This window comes from Perognathus longimembris, chromosome 6 (assembly GCF_023159225.1).
Source record: "Perognathus longimembris pacificus isolate PPM17 chromosome 6, ASM2315922v1, whole genome shotgun sequence".
Lineage (NCBI taxonomy): Eukaryota > Metazoa > Chordata > Mammalia > Rodentia > Heteromyidae > Perognathus > Perognathus longimembris.
In genome coordinates, this window is record NC_063166.1 from 48,475,647 (window position 1) to 48,492,411 (window position 16,765).

The following is a 16,765-nucleotide window of genomic DNA, read 5'->3' on the forward strand; positions in this document are numbered from 1 at the left end:
TTCCTATTTGGGGTCATGACTCATCGTACAGCATCCCATCTCCCAATCTGAGCCCCCATGATCACCTGCCCCTGTGTCAAGAAGAGGACAAACCACCCCCAGGCACAGCCCTCACAGGCATGGGGACTTTAATAAACTACTTTTAGAAGTGCATTTACTGCTGTAGGGCTTAGATTCCAAATTGCCAGTTAGAAGTGAGAATATATTGCTTGCTCGAGGTAGAGGTTCTTCCTTACGTCTCCAGTGCTGGAATGACCACAGAGCCAGGTGGGGTGTGGAACCTGATGGGAATGTCGAGTGGGATCTTCTGTTGGGGGTTGTGGGGACTGTGCATGGGAAGTCCAGAAGCACAAACAATGACTGAGCAGATGAGTTGTGCTGGCTCTGGGCACAGGATGTGGAAACATGACACATGATTAAGAGAAGTGCAAGGGAAACCAGGCATATGGGCACATACATACATTCTCTGTACTCAGGCATTAGAAGCAGGAGGAACTCAGTTTGAGGCCAGCATTGGTTTATATAGTGAGACGCTGTTTCAAAAGACGCAGAGTGAGGGCACAGAGTTGTTTATTTGTTGCAAATGCTTATTTTCATCTTACTATTTGCTTTTAAATTTTGATTATAATTGTTTAGTCAGAATGTATGCATATATTTAATTTATATTTTTCTTACTTATAAGCACTAAAAGGTTCCAACTACAAGCTGAAGTATCCAGGCTTCTTTTTACATTTACTTATTAGCACTTCTTAGATTCTTTCACAAAGTATAGCAGGTGTGGAGGCTCAAGCCTGTAATTCTAGCTACTTAGGAGGCATCGATTGAGGGTCTAGGGTTAGGGATAGCCCAGGCCAAAGGAAATTTAAGAGACTCATCTCAACCAATGGCTAAGCGTGGCAGATTGACTGGGTCACAAATTCTGTGAGAGGCTTCCTTTGCAAAAGTTGGGTCTGGTTTGCCTCTCCTTGATTCTGGGATAGCTTGAGAACATGCTCACAACCAACTAACCCAGGAGAACAGCCAGAGTGACTCAAAGTGGTCAGAACAAGCTGACATCCTCCTGTTCATGCTCAATCTCAGCACAGAGACTCAATCCAGGAAGTCTGACTGCCCTGAGGCTACCCTGCTGGAGGAACCCAAGGAAAGGCCGTGGACAGATGCTATTGGCCTCCTCTGCAAGTGAGCCTAGGCTTGGTCCAGCTATGAGAAGAAAGAAGCTGACCTGGCTACATTGTCTTCTGAAGTCTTCCCAGAGATGAGTTGCCCTCATGGTTCCAGTTCCCTATTCCCATTTCTGACCATAGACCCATGAGCAGGGCATCTGGGACTGTTTTCTACATAGCTGTGCAGAATAGCCAGTCAACTCTGCTAGGAACTAGCAGAATGGACCTAAGGAGAACCTACCATCTTAAATGCTCTTCACTGTATGATGCAGTAGCACTGGAGTGTATTCAGTGCTGAGTGTAGTATTGTGCAATAGATCTCTGGAACCTTCTCATTTTATATTTCTGAGGCTAAACAATAACTCCATTTCCCTTCCCACCAGCTCCTAGTTACTACAATCCTATTTTCTGCCTCTGTGATTCTGACCACACTGAATACCTCATATAAATGGAATAATGTGGCAACTGTCTTTTTGTGAGGGCTATGTCATTTAGCATAATGTCCTCAGGTTCATCCATGTCATAGCATATGTCAGAACCTCTTACCTTTTTAAAGGCTGAGTAATATTTCATTGGATGCACATGCTGCATTTTTCTTAACCATACAAAATTTAGTTACTGTGAATAATGCTGCTAGCAACATGAGTTTGCAAATATTTCTTCAAGACAATACTTCCTGTTCTTTGGGATATATATCCTGAAGTGTCAGTGCTGGATTGCACAGATACTATGTTTAATTTTTTAAAGGTGTCTCCCTGCTATGCTCCAAAGGAGTTGTCTTATTTTACCATCTCAATTTTTCTTTTCTTTCCTTTTCCCCCCTTACTGTAGCAACCCTAATGCACATGAGATCAATTAATGTAATTGTATTACTTGGTATCATTTGGTAGAATGATTACTTAAAGAAATACTGTCTGCTAAAGGGAAAACATAGGCAAAACACTTGAAGACACAGGCAAAGGCAATGACTTTCTGAATAAGACTCTAATAGCTCAGGAAATAATAGCAAGAACTAGATAAATGGGGATTGCATCACATGAAAAAGCTTTCACACAGCCAAGGAAACAATTACCAGAGACAGCCTACACAATAAGAGAATGCATTTGCCAACTGTCCATCAGACAAGGGATTCATATCCAGAATATATAAAGAACTCGAAAAAATTAAACACCAAAGAACAAACAATCCAATCAATAAATGGGAAAGTCAACTGAATAGACAGTTCTTAAGGGAAGTTCAAATAGGCAATAAATATATAAAGAAATGTTCAACATCTTTAGCAAACAAGGAAATGCAAACCAAAAGGATTTGGAGATTCCATCTTAGTCCAGCTAGAAGGTCTGTCATCAAGAATACAAATAACAACAAATGTTGGGGTTGGAGCATGTTTGTCAAGGAATCCTTACACTGCTGGAAGGAATATAAATTAGTGCAGCTACTATGGAAATTAGGATGGAAGCTCTTTAAAAATCTAAAACTAGAGCTCCCATATGGTACAGTTACATCCTTTCTCAGTATATACCAGCAGGAATCTAAGTCAGTCTTTTGTTAGAGATATCTGAACATCCATGTTTATAGCAGCACTATTCACAATGGCTAGAGTATGGAAAAAGACTAGGTACCCATCAATGAGTGAATGGATAAGAAAACTGGTATCTATACACAATGGCATATTACTTGACCATAAGGAAGAATGAACTTTGTTGTTTGTAGGAAAAATAGATGAAATTAGAGATCATCATACTAAGTGAAATAAATGAGATTCAGAAAAACAATTATTTCTTCTTTTCTCATATTTGGAATCTAGATTTTAAAAATGAAAGAAGAGGGACTACTTGGAATGAGGAAGAAAAATAGGAGATATTAGAGAAGATGACCAAAGAGGTTAATGAGAGATGAATATGTTCAGAATATATTATATAGACAGAAAGGTCATAATGAATCCCCTCTCCCTTTATTTTGTCATGGGGCTTGAACTCTGGGCCTTGATGCTGTCCCTAAGCTCTTCAGCTCAAGGTTAGCACTCTACCACTTGAGCCACAGAGCCACTTCAGGTTTTCTGGTGGTTAAGTGGAGATAAGAGTCTCACAGACTTTTCTGCTTGGGCTGGCTTTGACCTGTGATTCTCAGATCTCAGCTTCCTGAGTAGCTAGGATTACAGGTGTCAGCACCTGGCTAAAACCCATTTTGTTCAGCTAAAAAATAAAAAAGGCAATGGCTAGCATTCCAGCCTGATTATTATTTCAAGAATATTCAATGCCATCAGGCCTAAAAACAATAGAACATCAACATTCTGACCAGGCAGCTTCATTCCTATCAATGAACATGAAGAGGATAGTGAGATCTCACCATCAAGCTCTCCTGTGTGGAGCCATGGCACATGTCTCTGTTTATCCCAGTGTTCTCTGACTTCATGAGGACATTGGTAGCCTACTTTGTATACATTATACACATTTCTTAACTAAGTTATTTCTAGATATCTCATATTTTAGATGTTCTGTTAAGGCCATATCAGTGCTGAGAACATTCAAAGGTAAGGATGCTGGTTGAAGGACACTAGAATGAGATTAAAAGCAAATGAGCTTTGGAAGTTAGTGAGAGGAAGCTAAAGCTAGGGGAAGCAGGTAAGAGCATGTGATAAGTGAGAATGTGTCCACACATTTGTCTGTGTGTGTGTGTGTGTGTGTGCACACATGCGCACATGCACACGTGCATGACAAGGCAAGAGAAGCCTGGCATTCTGTGAATACAGGGAAGTGATGAGAAACTGAAGGTAAACAGGGCCTGTTGAAATGGCTGGGAATGTGGCCTAGTGGTAGAGTGCTCGCCTCATATACATGAAGCCTCAGCACCACATATATAGAAAAGGCCAGAAGTGGCTCTGTGGCTCAAGTGGTGGGGCAGTGCCCAGGCCCTGAGTTCAAGTCCCAGAAGTGGCAATAAATAAATAAATAAATAAATAAATAAATAAATAAATAAATAAATAAATAAATAAAACAGTCCTGTGTCCTCCCCAAACAGCCTGACCTACGTGGCTGGAGATGAGGAGTGGCCAGGGGAGACTTAGGAGGCAGATGTGTATTTGAGCAGGCAGAAGCAAGGAGCACTCACAGCAGGTAGGGAGACTTCAAGGCAGACACTCATATCACCTGGCAAGAAGTGAGGGTTCTAGTTGAGGCCAGTGGGGAGATGTGAGGAATCATTCAACCTGAGGATGAGGAAGAAGAGGTGAGAGCCTGGGAGGAGAGGGTTTCTGCTGTGGATTTCTGGGTTACTGTGTATCATCCTCAGAGGAGAGGGGGAAGGGGGAGCTCCAGAGATGACAGAAGAGAACCTGGAAAGAAGGATCTCAGAAGGCGGAAACCCTGGGAAACACCCCATGGTGTTGGCTAGGGCTGAGCCTCCACAGGATTTAGGGGTAGGAAAAGCCATCAGAGAGCTGATCTCTGACTTATGGTGGTTCCACTTCAGATTCTCTAGTTCTGGTGTAGCGCAAAACAATAGGCCTTTTTTTTATAGAAATAAGCATCCAATCCTGAATCTGGATCTTATCCTGGCTTCTGCCACGTGGTCCCGTTATCTCTCACTCTGCTGGGCAAGGCAGAGGGCCACAGCTTCTGGTCAGGTCAGCCCTGCAATGACAAAGGGTTACCACCAAGACCCTACAGTGTGTTCAGTGACTGAGCCAGGATGTTCTAGGTGGATTCAATGTGTTTTATTTCACTTAGGGCATATCAACATACAATGGGTTTCTCAGGGAATAACTTCATTTCAAACATCTAAATCACAACCAAAAAATGAGACCATAAGCCAGTTTAGTGAAGAAAGGATGGGGAGCAGGAAGCATTGTCAGAGATCAACCCCTCCCCTGCCCCTGGCAGGGTAGGTCTGTCAGTGCAACTGAGGGACAAGGGGTGTCAGGATAAGGAAAGTCTCAGAGGAAAGGATGCACATGCCAACTCCATGCTCCCAAGGGGCTCTCCAGGACAGACCTCATGGAGACAAAGGCCGCTGATTTGAATCCCCAGAGACAACTGGGTTCATTCTTGCTTTACATGCCACAAAGGCACCAGGTTAATTAAGAAAAGACTTGAGCAATGGGCTGAGTCCAACTCACTATATCTATTTCTGAAATACATAAGACATTGAACACAAGTTCCAGGAAGACCAGCCCTTCTGGGCAGCATCTATAAAGGAAGAACATTTCCATCCTCTGGGAAAAGCCTTCCACTGAGGGAAAGACAAGAACACAGGTCGACCTGTTGTCCTATTTAGTCTATGTCAATGTTCTTTCTAAATGTCTGGGGCATGTGTCATCAGTGAACAGCTTCTCCTCTTGTGGCTGGAGGCTGGGACTACTTGCAGGAGACTCCTGCTCTCCTGGACTTCCAGGTACACCATTCCTAGCCTGGCCTACCACTCTGCTCTCTCCTCACCTGTATATCAGTTTACTGATGTGCTGTATGTGTGTTCCTAAGAAGACATTACCTAAATATTCAAATGGAGAAATGAATTCATTACATTTGGTCCTAGTTTGGATTTATTGTTCATACTTGATTTGTTGTCCACATACTACACATGACATGCCACTATCATTTAGCAATGCAAAGAAAAATGAGCATGGGAGAAAACATGAACTTTACTTAAAGACAAACTTAAAGGCAAGCAAGCCTCCCTTGATGGCATAGGTATGGACCACAATTTGGGGTAGGGGTTGTCCTCCTGGTCCTCTTGGTTATACTAAGTGTGAAATGGGGGCATCTCAGAAATTTGCTGAAAGAACCACAGACATACCAGGAATTTTTCCCTTCCCTTTTCACTCCCTCTCTCCCTTCCTTAGAGCTCCATCAGGGAGAGGCATTGCTGGCAATAAGGTAATAGGATTCAAATCTGATCTTGGTCTTTCTGAACCATCTTTGAGGCAAGATGCAAACAGGTGATGAAAGCTTCTGTCTGTCCCTGGTGGCTGAGCAGGTATTATTTCTCTATTATCTTACCTCCACATCAAGTAGGGAGCCCACCATCCAGAGGGACCACACCTTGTTGTGAGGTACCAGGCTCTAGTGAGCCTACCCAAGACAAGGACAAAAGTGGACTCTGCCACTCATAAAAGTCCTTATCTAGCCTTGAGAATCCAATCCCAAGGTTAGAAAACCACCTCAGTGTCAGTGTCTTAGGTCTAGAAGGTTAGGAACACCTGGAATCGGAATGTCTTTAACCATACAAAAGTGCTGGTGATGGAGGTCTATCCTCAGCCCATGCTTAGCTCTCCATGCACCCCTCCAGCACCCCACCCTCAATACAGCTCCAGTTTCCACAGAAATACTAAGAACCCATAGTTCTACACACCCACATACCAAGGTACCTGGCCTGGCCTTCTGCATAATACCGAGGATACAGCAGAGTCAAGAAGAGAAAATACTTGCTGTGTGCCCCATCATGGAGTATGAGTTCCTGCTCTCCTCCCTCTTCCCCATAATGCACCTGTTTCTAGTGGAGGCCACTGCACTTCCCTCACCTGCCTTCCCTTCACAAACACATGTGCATGCACACACAGACCTCATCCCTAAACCAGATGATAGAGTGGTCTGAGTTGGAAGATGACATCTAGAAAGGTGAAACTGTTTTTTCCCAGAAGGCTGATAAGAAAACCCAGGACCGCCATCCCGTCAGTGTAGAAGCCACATTGTGCAGAGGAAAGGCAGGTGTGGGTCCCATGGCTGAAGATGGAACTTCCCAGCCAGTGCAGTGCCATGTCAGAGAACATTCTGGAAAGATTTAGATGTTGTGTCTGAGTGCCTGCATCAGCACAAGTGTCCTGACAGCAGAATGAGGGCCACACAGCATGGGCTAAGGAACAGCTGGTGGTCTCTTTCGTCCACTCTTTCACCCACCCAGTCTTGATGCTGGAGAAAGACACACATTAGACAATGAAAAGTCAGACTAAGAACTTGATCCCTACTGCCAGTTTATGTAGCCCTGGGAGCCTGGCTGTCATGGATAGAAAATCTATCTGAATTGGATAGAACTTGGTACTCCTAATCTTACTAGGCAATGTGTTATCTGAAGGTCACCAGAAACATCTACAGATATCATAGGTCATTGTGAGAGCTACAAGCCAAGATGAAAGAAAGTCCAGGGCTCTTGAGTGTATTATAGCTCAGCTATCTGATCAGAGGGCACCAGAAGCCCGTGGCCAGTACTAATTGTGTGCCTGTATACTCCAGGCCTCCATGTACCTCCCCAGGAAGGGCTCATAGAGGAAAGCAGAGCAAAGTTAACTAAAGACATGATAAGGAACTGTGAGCAGGAAGGATCATGGCAGAAGGCCAATGGGATGCAGCTTTTGTCCGCAAAGGAGTGTCTCAGAGATGGAAGCCACAGGCCAACAAGAGAAGAAGCTGATGCCAAAGCTTCATGAAATACTTGAACATTTGAAAATGGTCCCGATCTGGAAAAGAAGAAGGAAGCTGAAGGGTGGATCATGGCCAATACCAATGGACAGAATGCACAGTCCCCTTGTCTGTGCTTGCACAATGCACTGTCTGAGCTGATCTGTGCTCTTGGTTCTGTAGGCAAAGTGATTGCAAAACAGAGAGGGCATTTGTTGGAATTTGGGTTGGAAACATCCTGGGTGACCTAGAATGGTAGAGTATGCCTATCCTGAGAATGTACTTGGCAAATCAGCCTCTCCAGATGTAGCAACAAGAGAGGGAGTTCCAGATTTCTGGACATTTGGTGTCAACATAGACATTGCATCTCTGTGGCTCTAGAACAGACCATGATGTTGTGAAATACATCCAAGGCTCTTAATCAGGCCTAAAACACCAGACATCCAGAGCATCCAGATTGGCAGTGATGCCAACCAAGAGGCTGGGGTGCAATCACATGCACGGCCTGCCTGTACTGAGAAGCCCACAGGGAACGGCTGTGACACAGGGTGCAGAGGCTGTTAGAGGCTTGCAACAAGGGCCTTGATGATGTCATTCTGAACAAATCAAAACCAATTGATGGCTAGCCCGTAGGTCAAAATGGATCCTTGCTCCATAACAAGAAAATTCAGGATACATATGAAAGGAAGGACATGAACTTAGAAAAAAATGGAAGAGCTTATTTCCCTTAACTTAAAATGAGTTTTTAATGAAAATCCATCTCAGACAATCACATTGTAACAAAGTACTGAACAGAAAAAGCTTCCTCTCTGACTTTGATAGACAAACAACAAATAAACAAAAAAAGTAAAGAAAAAATGTAGGCACAAATGAATCATCTCCTAGCTCTATGTATGGAAAAAAGAAGAAACTAGGACAGAAAAGAGGAGACTGGACCAGACATGGGCAGGAGATGTGCTGGGATAAAGTGGAGGATGGACTGGCAGGGTCAATCCGGGGCAGGTAAATCAGCAAAAGAAGCTCAGTGCCCAGGCCCTGAGTTTGATCCCCAGGACCAGCATACACACACACACACACACACACACACACACACACACACACACACACACACATTCATTTTATGCAAGATACCAACCAAATTTGCCTCTGGGTTGTGCTATTGGAAGCAATTTTTATTTTTATCATTTTCTACATATGTATATTTCTTGATTATGGTATTCTGAATTCCAACAGTAATTATAGATTCTAAGACTAACTTGTTTTTATTTAGTATCATGTTTTATTTTACATTATATTTTCATAATTTAACAAACTATGGCATACAGTGGTTTAAGATGAATTAGACTTTTGGGCTAAACAAAGTAACCTAAGTCATCATATATTGCACACGGTTGTCGGCAGTTGGTTGGTTATCTGCCTTGAACTACTGTATCTTAGACCATATATCATTAAACTTTTATAATGAGATATGAAGCTAAATTTAGTTATGTTAAAGATAAATTTCAAAAGCTATTGCTCACATGCTTCTCCTACACAGTCTCTGTAAATCCTTAGCAAGGCACACTATTTATACCACTGGCACACATTCCTGTGCATGGGCCGGTTTACCCCACGTGAGTATGTACAAACTGTCTGTATTCTGACATCTGCCAAGAAGCAATTGTAGGATGCAGACGCACAGAAGGGCCTGGCGGGTTCTGGTTTCTCAGAAAGCCATGTGAATGCGGAAATATCCAGTGAAAGCATGAATATTCAGCGAAATGTTCTTCAATACACAATTTTCTTTCCCTCCCTCCCTCCCTCCCGCTCTCCATTCCTTCCTTCCTCCCTCCTCCTTTCCTTCCTTTCTTTCCTTCCTCCATCCCTTCCCCCTTTCCTTCCTCCCTCCCTCCCTCCCTCTCTCCTCCCATCTCTCCCTCCCTCCCTTTCTTCCTCCCTCTCTTTCATGTGTGCCTGTGAGTGTGCACTGGTTCTGGGGCTTGAACTCAGGGCCTGGGTGCTGTCCTTGGGTTTCTTTGCTCAAGGGTAGCTTTCTTCCACTTGAGACATAGCTCCACTTCTGGCTTTTTCGTAGTTAATATGAGATAATCGTCTCCTAGACTTTCCTACCGGGGTGATTTTGAATCAAAATCCTCAGATCTCAGCTTCTTGAATGGCTAGGATTATCTGAATAAGCCACTCAGCATCTCCTTTCTTTAACAAACAACCATAATTACCCTGTTTTGTAAATCTTAGAAAGAACGTGGTAGAAAAGAAACAGCATCTCAGGAAAATGATTTGTCTATGAGCATCCAACTAGTAAATGGCAGGGCCCAGAATGTGAAAAGCAAGTCTTCTCAATCACACTCTAGAAAATATGATGGAAAAGGAGGGGCAGTCTCAAGACAGAGAAGCACTCTGATGACAGAGTGTCACTCCCACTCATCCCTCTACCTGGCCCTGGGATTGAACAAATCATGATGAAGGCAGTGACTGTAGTCTGGAGCCCATGTGCCTGCAGATCTCTTTAAAACATGCATTTGCAAACTCTCAGCAATAATTTGAAACAGTTCAAGCATCTTTCACAGAAAATATTGAAAAGCCACACTTAAAATTGTCTACTTTGGCTGTATGGGTGGACTGGTCAGCCAACCTTAATGTTTTGCATATTCATCATCTTTGACATTTTAGCACAGTGTGCCCAGGGAAGTGATCCTGGGTCAAGAGCTGTGCCTCTGGTGAGCTCTTGATGTGACCATCTCCCATCAACACATTTCCACAAAATTGTCCTAGGATGGCCATTCTACTGAGAACAGATAGTTCTGCTACTCATTTACACCCACTGCCATGTATTAGTGCTAAAAAACAACTCTCCCAATTATGCTTTGCTCATGTCATGCCTATTCAAGTTACCCATCATACCCAGAGAATCTGATTTTTCCAGTGTGTGAGGGGTCCTGCAAAGGCCAATGTGAAAAGTAAAGAGCAGGACCACACTGGTTTCACAAACAAATAAGTTCTGGAGAGTGGGCAAGGGACAATTATTCACGTCACAAAAAAATTAAAGATGCCTTTAAATAGTGCACCTTTTAAAAGTCTTCAGAAGAATGACTCCAAGGATGTCATTGACAATTTTTAGGAACTGCTTTTATCTACAGGAAAGTGCAGAGGTGTGTAGGGTGGGAGGTGCTCTGTGGGAAGACTCTTGCTGACTCTGAAGGCCTTTCCTTGTGTATGCTAATCCTCTCTATGCCTCTCTAGACAGAAGAAATCACATTGGACACCAAATTCCAGCAAGCAGAGAACAGAGACTCTCCTCTGAGGGCTCTGAAGCTACGTCAGGAATATGCCCACCCAAGGTTTCCTAGTTAACAGAAGAAACATCCAAGACTCTGCCTGAGTCTCTGAACATCAGGGGCATGTGTCTCCACTAGTAAAACTTACATAAGGAAGTATCTTCTTATTCTCTTTAAATAGTAACAACTCCCAGGAAAATAGGAGTTAAGGTTAATGAAAAAGATGAGCCAAATCTACTGTTGCACTTTTGTGGCGAAGTTAATTGCCTATAATTTATGAATTAAGCTTTCAAATTTTTATCAAGAAGTTCTTCAGCCTATTATGCTTCAACTGGAATCTTGTTCATGTCCTGCACATGGATTGGTATATGTCAAATCTAATAATTTAAAATGCTTTTAAAAACTTAGTAACTGGATTTTTTTCTCCTCCTTCAATGACTCCAACCTCCAGGGAAGCTAGCAGATTGTCTAATTGTGGATGCCTACACTTTTGTTTTCATATTACCCATATTCTAATGGAATTATTAAGAAGCTATTTCTGGGACTGGAGGTATAGATTTGTGGTGGGGCCAGTATTTAACATGCTTTCTGAGATCCTTGGTACTCAAGTACAAAATCAAACCCAAACAGTCATTTCTGATTACTAGGTGACCATAAAGTGAGTTGCTGTTAGCTGGAGAGTCAGGAGGATGTGTGCAGATGAAGTGAGCTAGGAAGGGTTTGTTTGGGGCTCTTCTTTTCTTTTTGTTTCTTTCTGTTGTTGATGTTGGCAGTACTAATACACAGCCTACTGCTTGCTGGGATAGTGCTCTAGTACTTAAGCCACACCTCCAGTCAAGCTTTTTTCTGGTTATTTTGGAGATGGAGTCTAGGGAACTTTTTCTTTTTCAGGCTGGCCTCAGAAAGTGATCCTTGAGCAATTTGGATTACAGGCATGAACCACTGGTGCCCAGGTAAGGAAGGTTGTTTCAGTTGTCTAAATCAATGTGTTTTATTACTCAAACCATTTAATTGCACTGGGTGCTATCAGAGTATGATTGTGTGTGTATATATATATTTAAGAGGCACAAGTTGGTGCAATGATCTATGAATTCAATGTGGAATGACTGAACCAAGCTAATTAACATCTTCCTTGCCTCAAAAACGTAGAGTTTTGGAAATAAAATCCTTTATCAAGTATGGCCTCTAAAACCCAGAGAGGAATGGCGTGACTGGGCTAAGGACGAACAACTGTACCATTTTCTACCTTTCTGTGCCATTGAAATTCTCTATAGTAAAAACCAATGCTATTTGTTTCCAAAAAAGAGGGGGGAGGGGAGGGCAGGAGGGGGGAGGGGGCAAAGAGGCAGCACTAGATCCATTACAGACCTAGCTTTGCCAAGAGCCCAGGTTGCTGGAGAAAGGGAGGAAGCAGGGAGAAAGGCACCCAGGTGGAGTGTGCTTCCTTGCACATCCACAGGCCCTGCACCTGTGGTCTGAATTTCCTAAAAGACAGTCAACAACTGCAAGCGTACTGCGTGCAATGTGTATTCATCTGAAAATTCCGCTCCAGCTTCTCACCGTCCTCACCAGAACGCCAGAATGGACCCGCAACTGCGGCTGCTGCCCCCACCTTGGCGACTCATGTGCTCCCCCACCGCTGGAATCCGCTATCTCTCTGAGGACCACTTCCCCAAACTGCACCTACGTAGGCTGCTCAAGCAATGGCACCTTGGCAAGGGAAAGTTGGCTTGCTCTGAGGTTTGTTAGGAGGCTAGTCACCCACAGAAATTGCAGGTCTGCGCAACACGCCACCTCTTCTCCATTTGGGTTCAATCCTAACCTGCTGTCCTGGAGGACGGGGGGGTCGACGGATACAAAGGTACGTGAGCTTGAGCCACTGCCTGATTCTAACTAGAAAAGGAATACCAGCTCCCCACATCCCACATCCCAACTCCCCACAACCCCCACCCTCCCAAATAAATTAAACCTTTGGTCAGTGTCTGCTGCACTAAACACCAAGACGGGTCTAGGGCAGGCGCAGGCACCCTGTCCGGACCAGCAGCGCGGAGGCTTCAGGTACCTGAAGTCTGGGTGCCACTTGCCCAAGCATCTGCATGCAAGGAGACCCCACAGAGAATGAGGACTACCAAAAGGCTCCTTCCTCTTGTTCCATAGAAAAACGGAAGGAACCCTCGGGCCACCTGCCAAAAGCTCAATTACAGACGCCCACACTTATTGGGGTCTTGCAAAAAAAGCGCACAGAGATCAAATCCCCTTCCCCGGCACAAATAAGTGCCCAGTTCCGAAGGTGACTAATAATTCTCCCTCTCCTCTCCCCCCCCCCGTCCCCGCCCCGCGCCGCCGGTCCGCCGCCTGCCCCCCGCAGTGCTCTGAGAGCTGAAGGGAAGGGGCGAGAATCTCACGCCTAGAGACAGCGAACGAGACTAGAATTTGGCACCCCACCACCTTCCCCAAAGCGCATCTGCTAGCTCCTATCCCAGCACCGAACGAGTGGCTTCTAGGGCTGCAGGCTGTCGCTCTACCACAGACTAGACAGCTTGCAAAAGGCGGCGTTGCCCTGGCTGGCGGGGAAGGGCTCCCCGAAGTCCTGGCCTGGGAGCAGGCTGGGTAGGCGGTTGGGATCCCCCATCCCAAACGCGCCTGCAGCCTCATCTTTCTTTTCCCCTCTGCTGGAAAGTCCGCTTCCTTTCCCGCTCCCAGGTGGACCTCGGTCCGCAGCTCCTCCGCTGTCCCGCTCACCAGCCCAGTTGGATTCTTCAGGATCCTTGCAGGGGGATCGCTGGAACCAGCCAAGCCAAAGCTCTCGGCAAACCTCCGCCCCCCCCCCCACCCCGAGGGTCCTGGGCAGCTTGGCTCCGCTGCACTTCCAGGACTGGAATTCATCAGCGCCCACCGACTTTGCGCAGCAAGCCCTCCGCGTCGCCAGAGTGCCGGAGGTGGCCAGGCGCCAGGGTGCAGCCCAGGCTGAAAGCGCTCAGTCCTGGCCTGCGCATCTTCCGCACCAGTTTCTCTCTGCCCTCTGGCCAGGAGACCCCCGCACCATCCAGGTCCCGTCGCCACGACCGCACGGACTTACCGCAGGCGCCACGCCGCTGCCGGGTCTGTGCGCTTCCAGGAGGAATGGCAGCCCGCCCGCTCCCGGGCAATCTCGGGCGCCCGCCGCCCGCCCACTCGCAGCCCCCGCCACACCCAGCCAGCCCAGGACTTACCTCCTGGACAAGGTGACCCGGCTGGTGCGCTCCTGCGGCCGCCCGCGCGTCTCGGGATCTAGCGGGCGTGCGGGCGCGGGGCGGTGCGGCTCACGCCTCTGCTCCTCAGCTCCCCCGCTCTCTCCTCCCCTGCCCTCCCCTCCCCTCCGCCCCGCTCCGTTCTCCCCCCCCCCGCCCCCCACCGCTCCCCGCCCTCGGCTCGCCGCCAGCGCCCCCGGCTGCCCCGCGCGTACTGGAGCGCCCGGCCGCGGCGGCGACCGCGCGGGCGGCGGGGAACCCAGAGTGGCGGAGCCCAGGCGGAACTGAGTCCTTTCGTCCCCACGGGGTGGGGGGGGGGGGGCGGGAGAGGGTACGGGGAGATTCCCGCTTCCCGCTGCCGGCCGGTAGGGTGGATAAGGGGAGCTGGGGCGGGGGGGGGGGCGCGGACCCTAGAGAAGGAGGGGAAGGAGCGCCCCCGCACGCGAAAGGTAGCCGCCAACTTTGCCCCCCAGGCCAGTGGAGACCCCAGTGGACGGACATGTCTAGCTAGTGGCCTGGAGTCCAGTGTGTGCAAATGTGAGGGCTACAGAAGCTGGGGGGTGGGGGGGGGGGAGAAGGGGACGGCAGCTGGGGGACTAGGACAGAAGGAATTTACAGCCAGACTCCTCTTAGTGATAACTCCCCTTGGTCCTAAAGGCCTCCCAAGACTCAGGTTTAGTTTTGAGGTTCAGAAGAACCTATGTTATAGGGTAGGGGAATGTTCAAGTTCTGGTCAGGTGAGCCCGGAATGGAGGCGAAGGCCAGCGGTAAGGACACACTCTGAGGCCCCTCAGCAGAGGACCAGCCTGTTGGCTGGTGGCCTGCCCACGGTAGTTAGAGCAAGGAGGAAAGTAGGGCGGTGCCTGGCGTGGGGGTGGGGGTACATAAGGATGACAAGGAAAGTAGGCAAGGGGGAGCCGAGGTAGAGCTGCACACCAGATGAGTTGCGTTTCCAACTTTGGATGAGGGTGAAAGAAGTTGCTTTTATCTTTTAGATTTCATAGAGAAAGGAATTCTTTTTTAATTTGATTTAATTTTATTGTAAAGGTGATGTACAGAGCGGTTACAGTTACATGCATAAGGTAATGAGTTCATTCCTACTGAAACAGTGTAATGCCCCTCCCTGGGTTTCTCCCATGTTCCCTCCTCCACTCTTCTCCCCCCAAGTTGTAAAGTTCATTTCCAGCAGAGTGTCTTGTGAGTATAGCTGTTGCATTGGTTCACCCTTTGTCCTTTGTCTCACCATTTTGTTATTCCCCTTCCCTTGCCCAAATCAGATAAACATATATACAAGACATGGGGTGCCAAAATAAAAAAAAAATGATGACAACAGGAGATAAACCAAAGGGGGGAACAAATGAATGAAAAAAAAATTAACTTGACATAGTACATTAAAAACAAACAAACAAAAAACCCTCTTGTTTCCCCATCTTGGAGTTCATTTTGGTTAGCATCATTTTATAGGTTATATGTACATAGCTCTTGAGCTATTGTCTCATCTGCTAAGAGTATCCTAGGCAAATACTAATTTTTACAAATGAGGGAAACCATGGAGTCTATGTTTCTTTGGGTATGACTTACTTCACTCAATATGATTTTTTCCAGGTCTTTCCATTTCTTCACAAATGGGGTGATGTCATTCTTTCTAATGGAAGCACAGAATATATATGTGTATATATTATATATATTATATATATCACATTTTCTTGATCCATTCACCTGCTGAGGGGCATCTGTGTTGATTCCATATCTTAGCTATGGTCAATAATGCTGCAATGAACATAGTTGTTCTGGTAGCTTTAATGTGGTCTTGTTAGTGATCATTTGGGTAAATGCCCAGGAGTGGGATTGCTGGATCATAGGGGAGCTCTATGTTTATAGTCTCTTGAGGAGTCTGTGTACTGCTTTCCAGAGTGATTCAACCACTTTACATTCCCACCAACAGTGTAGTAGTGTTCCCTTTTGGACATATCCCTGCCAGCATCAGTTATTTGTTTTCTTGATAATGGCCATTCTAATTGGGGTGAGGTAGAATCTCAATGTAGTTTTGGTTTGCATTTTTTTATGGCTAGAGATGTTGAACATTTCTTCATGTGTCTATTGGCTATTCTCATATCCTCTCCTGAGACGTCTCTTTTTAATTCTTTGGCCCACTTGATAATGGGGTGGGTGTTTCTTTTAGGATTTGTTATTGGAGGGTTTAATTTTTTGAGCTCTAGGTATATTTTTTATATGAAGCCTTTCTCTGTTGTATAGCTATTGAAGATCTCCCAATCTGTGGGCTTTTTATTTATCTTGCTAGCCATGTCCTTTGCCATGCAGAAACTCTGCAGTTTAATGCAATCCCATTTATCTAATATTTCTTTGATTGTTTGTTTCTGGATCTTTATTTAGGAAGTTTTGACCTGTGCCAAAGAGCCCTAGTGTATCCCCTCTCCATTCCTGTAATATTTTCAGGGTATCTGCTCTTACCTTGAGGTCTTTGATAGGAGTTGATTCTGGTGCAGGGTGATATATAAGGATCTAACTTCAGTTTTCTATACTCGTTTAGCCAATTCGGCCAGCACCATTTGTTGAAGAGACTGTCATGCTTCCATCTGATGATTTTGGCTCCCTCATTAAAGATTAGGTGGCCATAGGTCTGTGAGATCATTTCTGGGTCTTCAACTCTATTCCATTGGTCCTCAGACCTGTTCATGTGCATT

The 16,765-nt window shown here is 45.8% G+C and overlaps 1 protein-coding gene across 1 annotated transcript in view; it reads right to left on the bottom strand.

The window, feature by feature from the left end:
• Syndig1 (synapse differentiation inducing 1) overlaps nucleotides 1-14,166 on the bottom strand; it is a 103,425-nt gene extending 89,259 nt beyond the window's left edge. Inside the window, exon 1 of the mRNA XM_048349358.1 lies at nucleotides 14,043-14,166. The gene's annotated coding sequence lies outside the window, so the exon portion shown is untranslated. The remainder of the gene's footprint in view (nucleotides 1-14,042) is intronic.
• Between the last annotated feature and the right edge of the window lie 2,599 nt (nucleotides 14,167-16,765).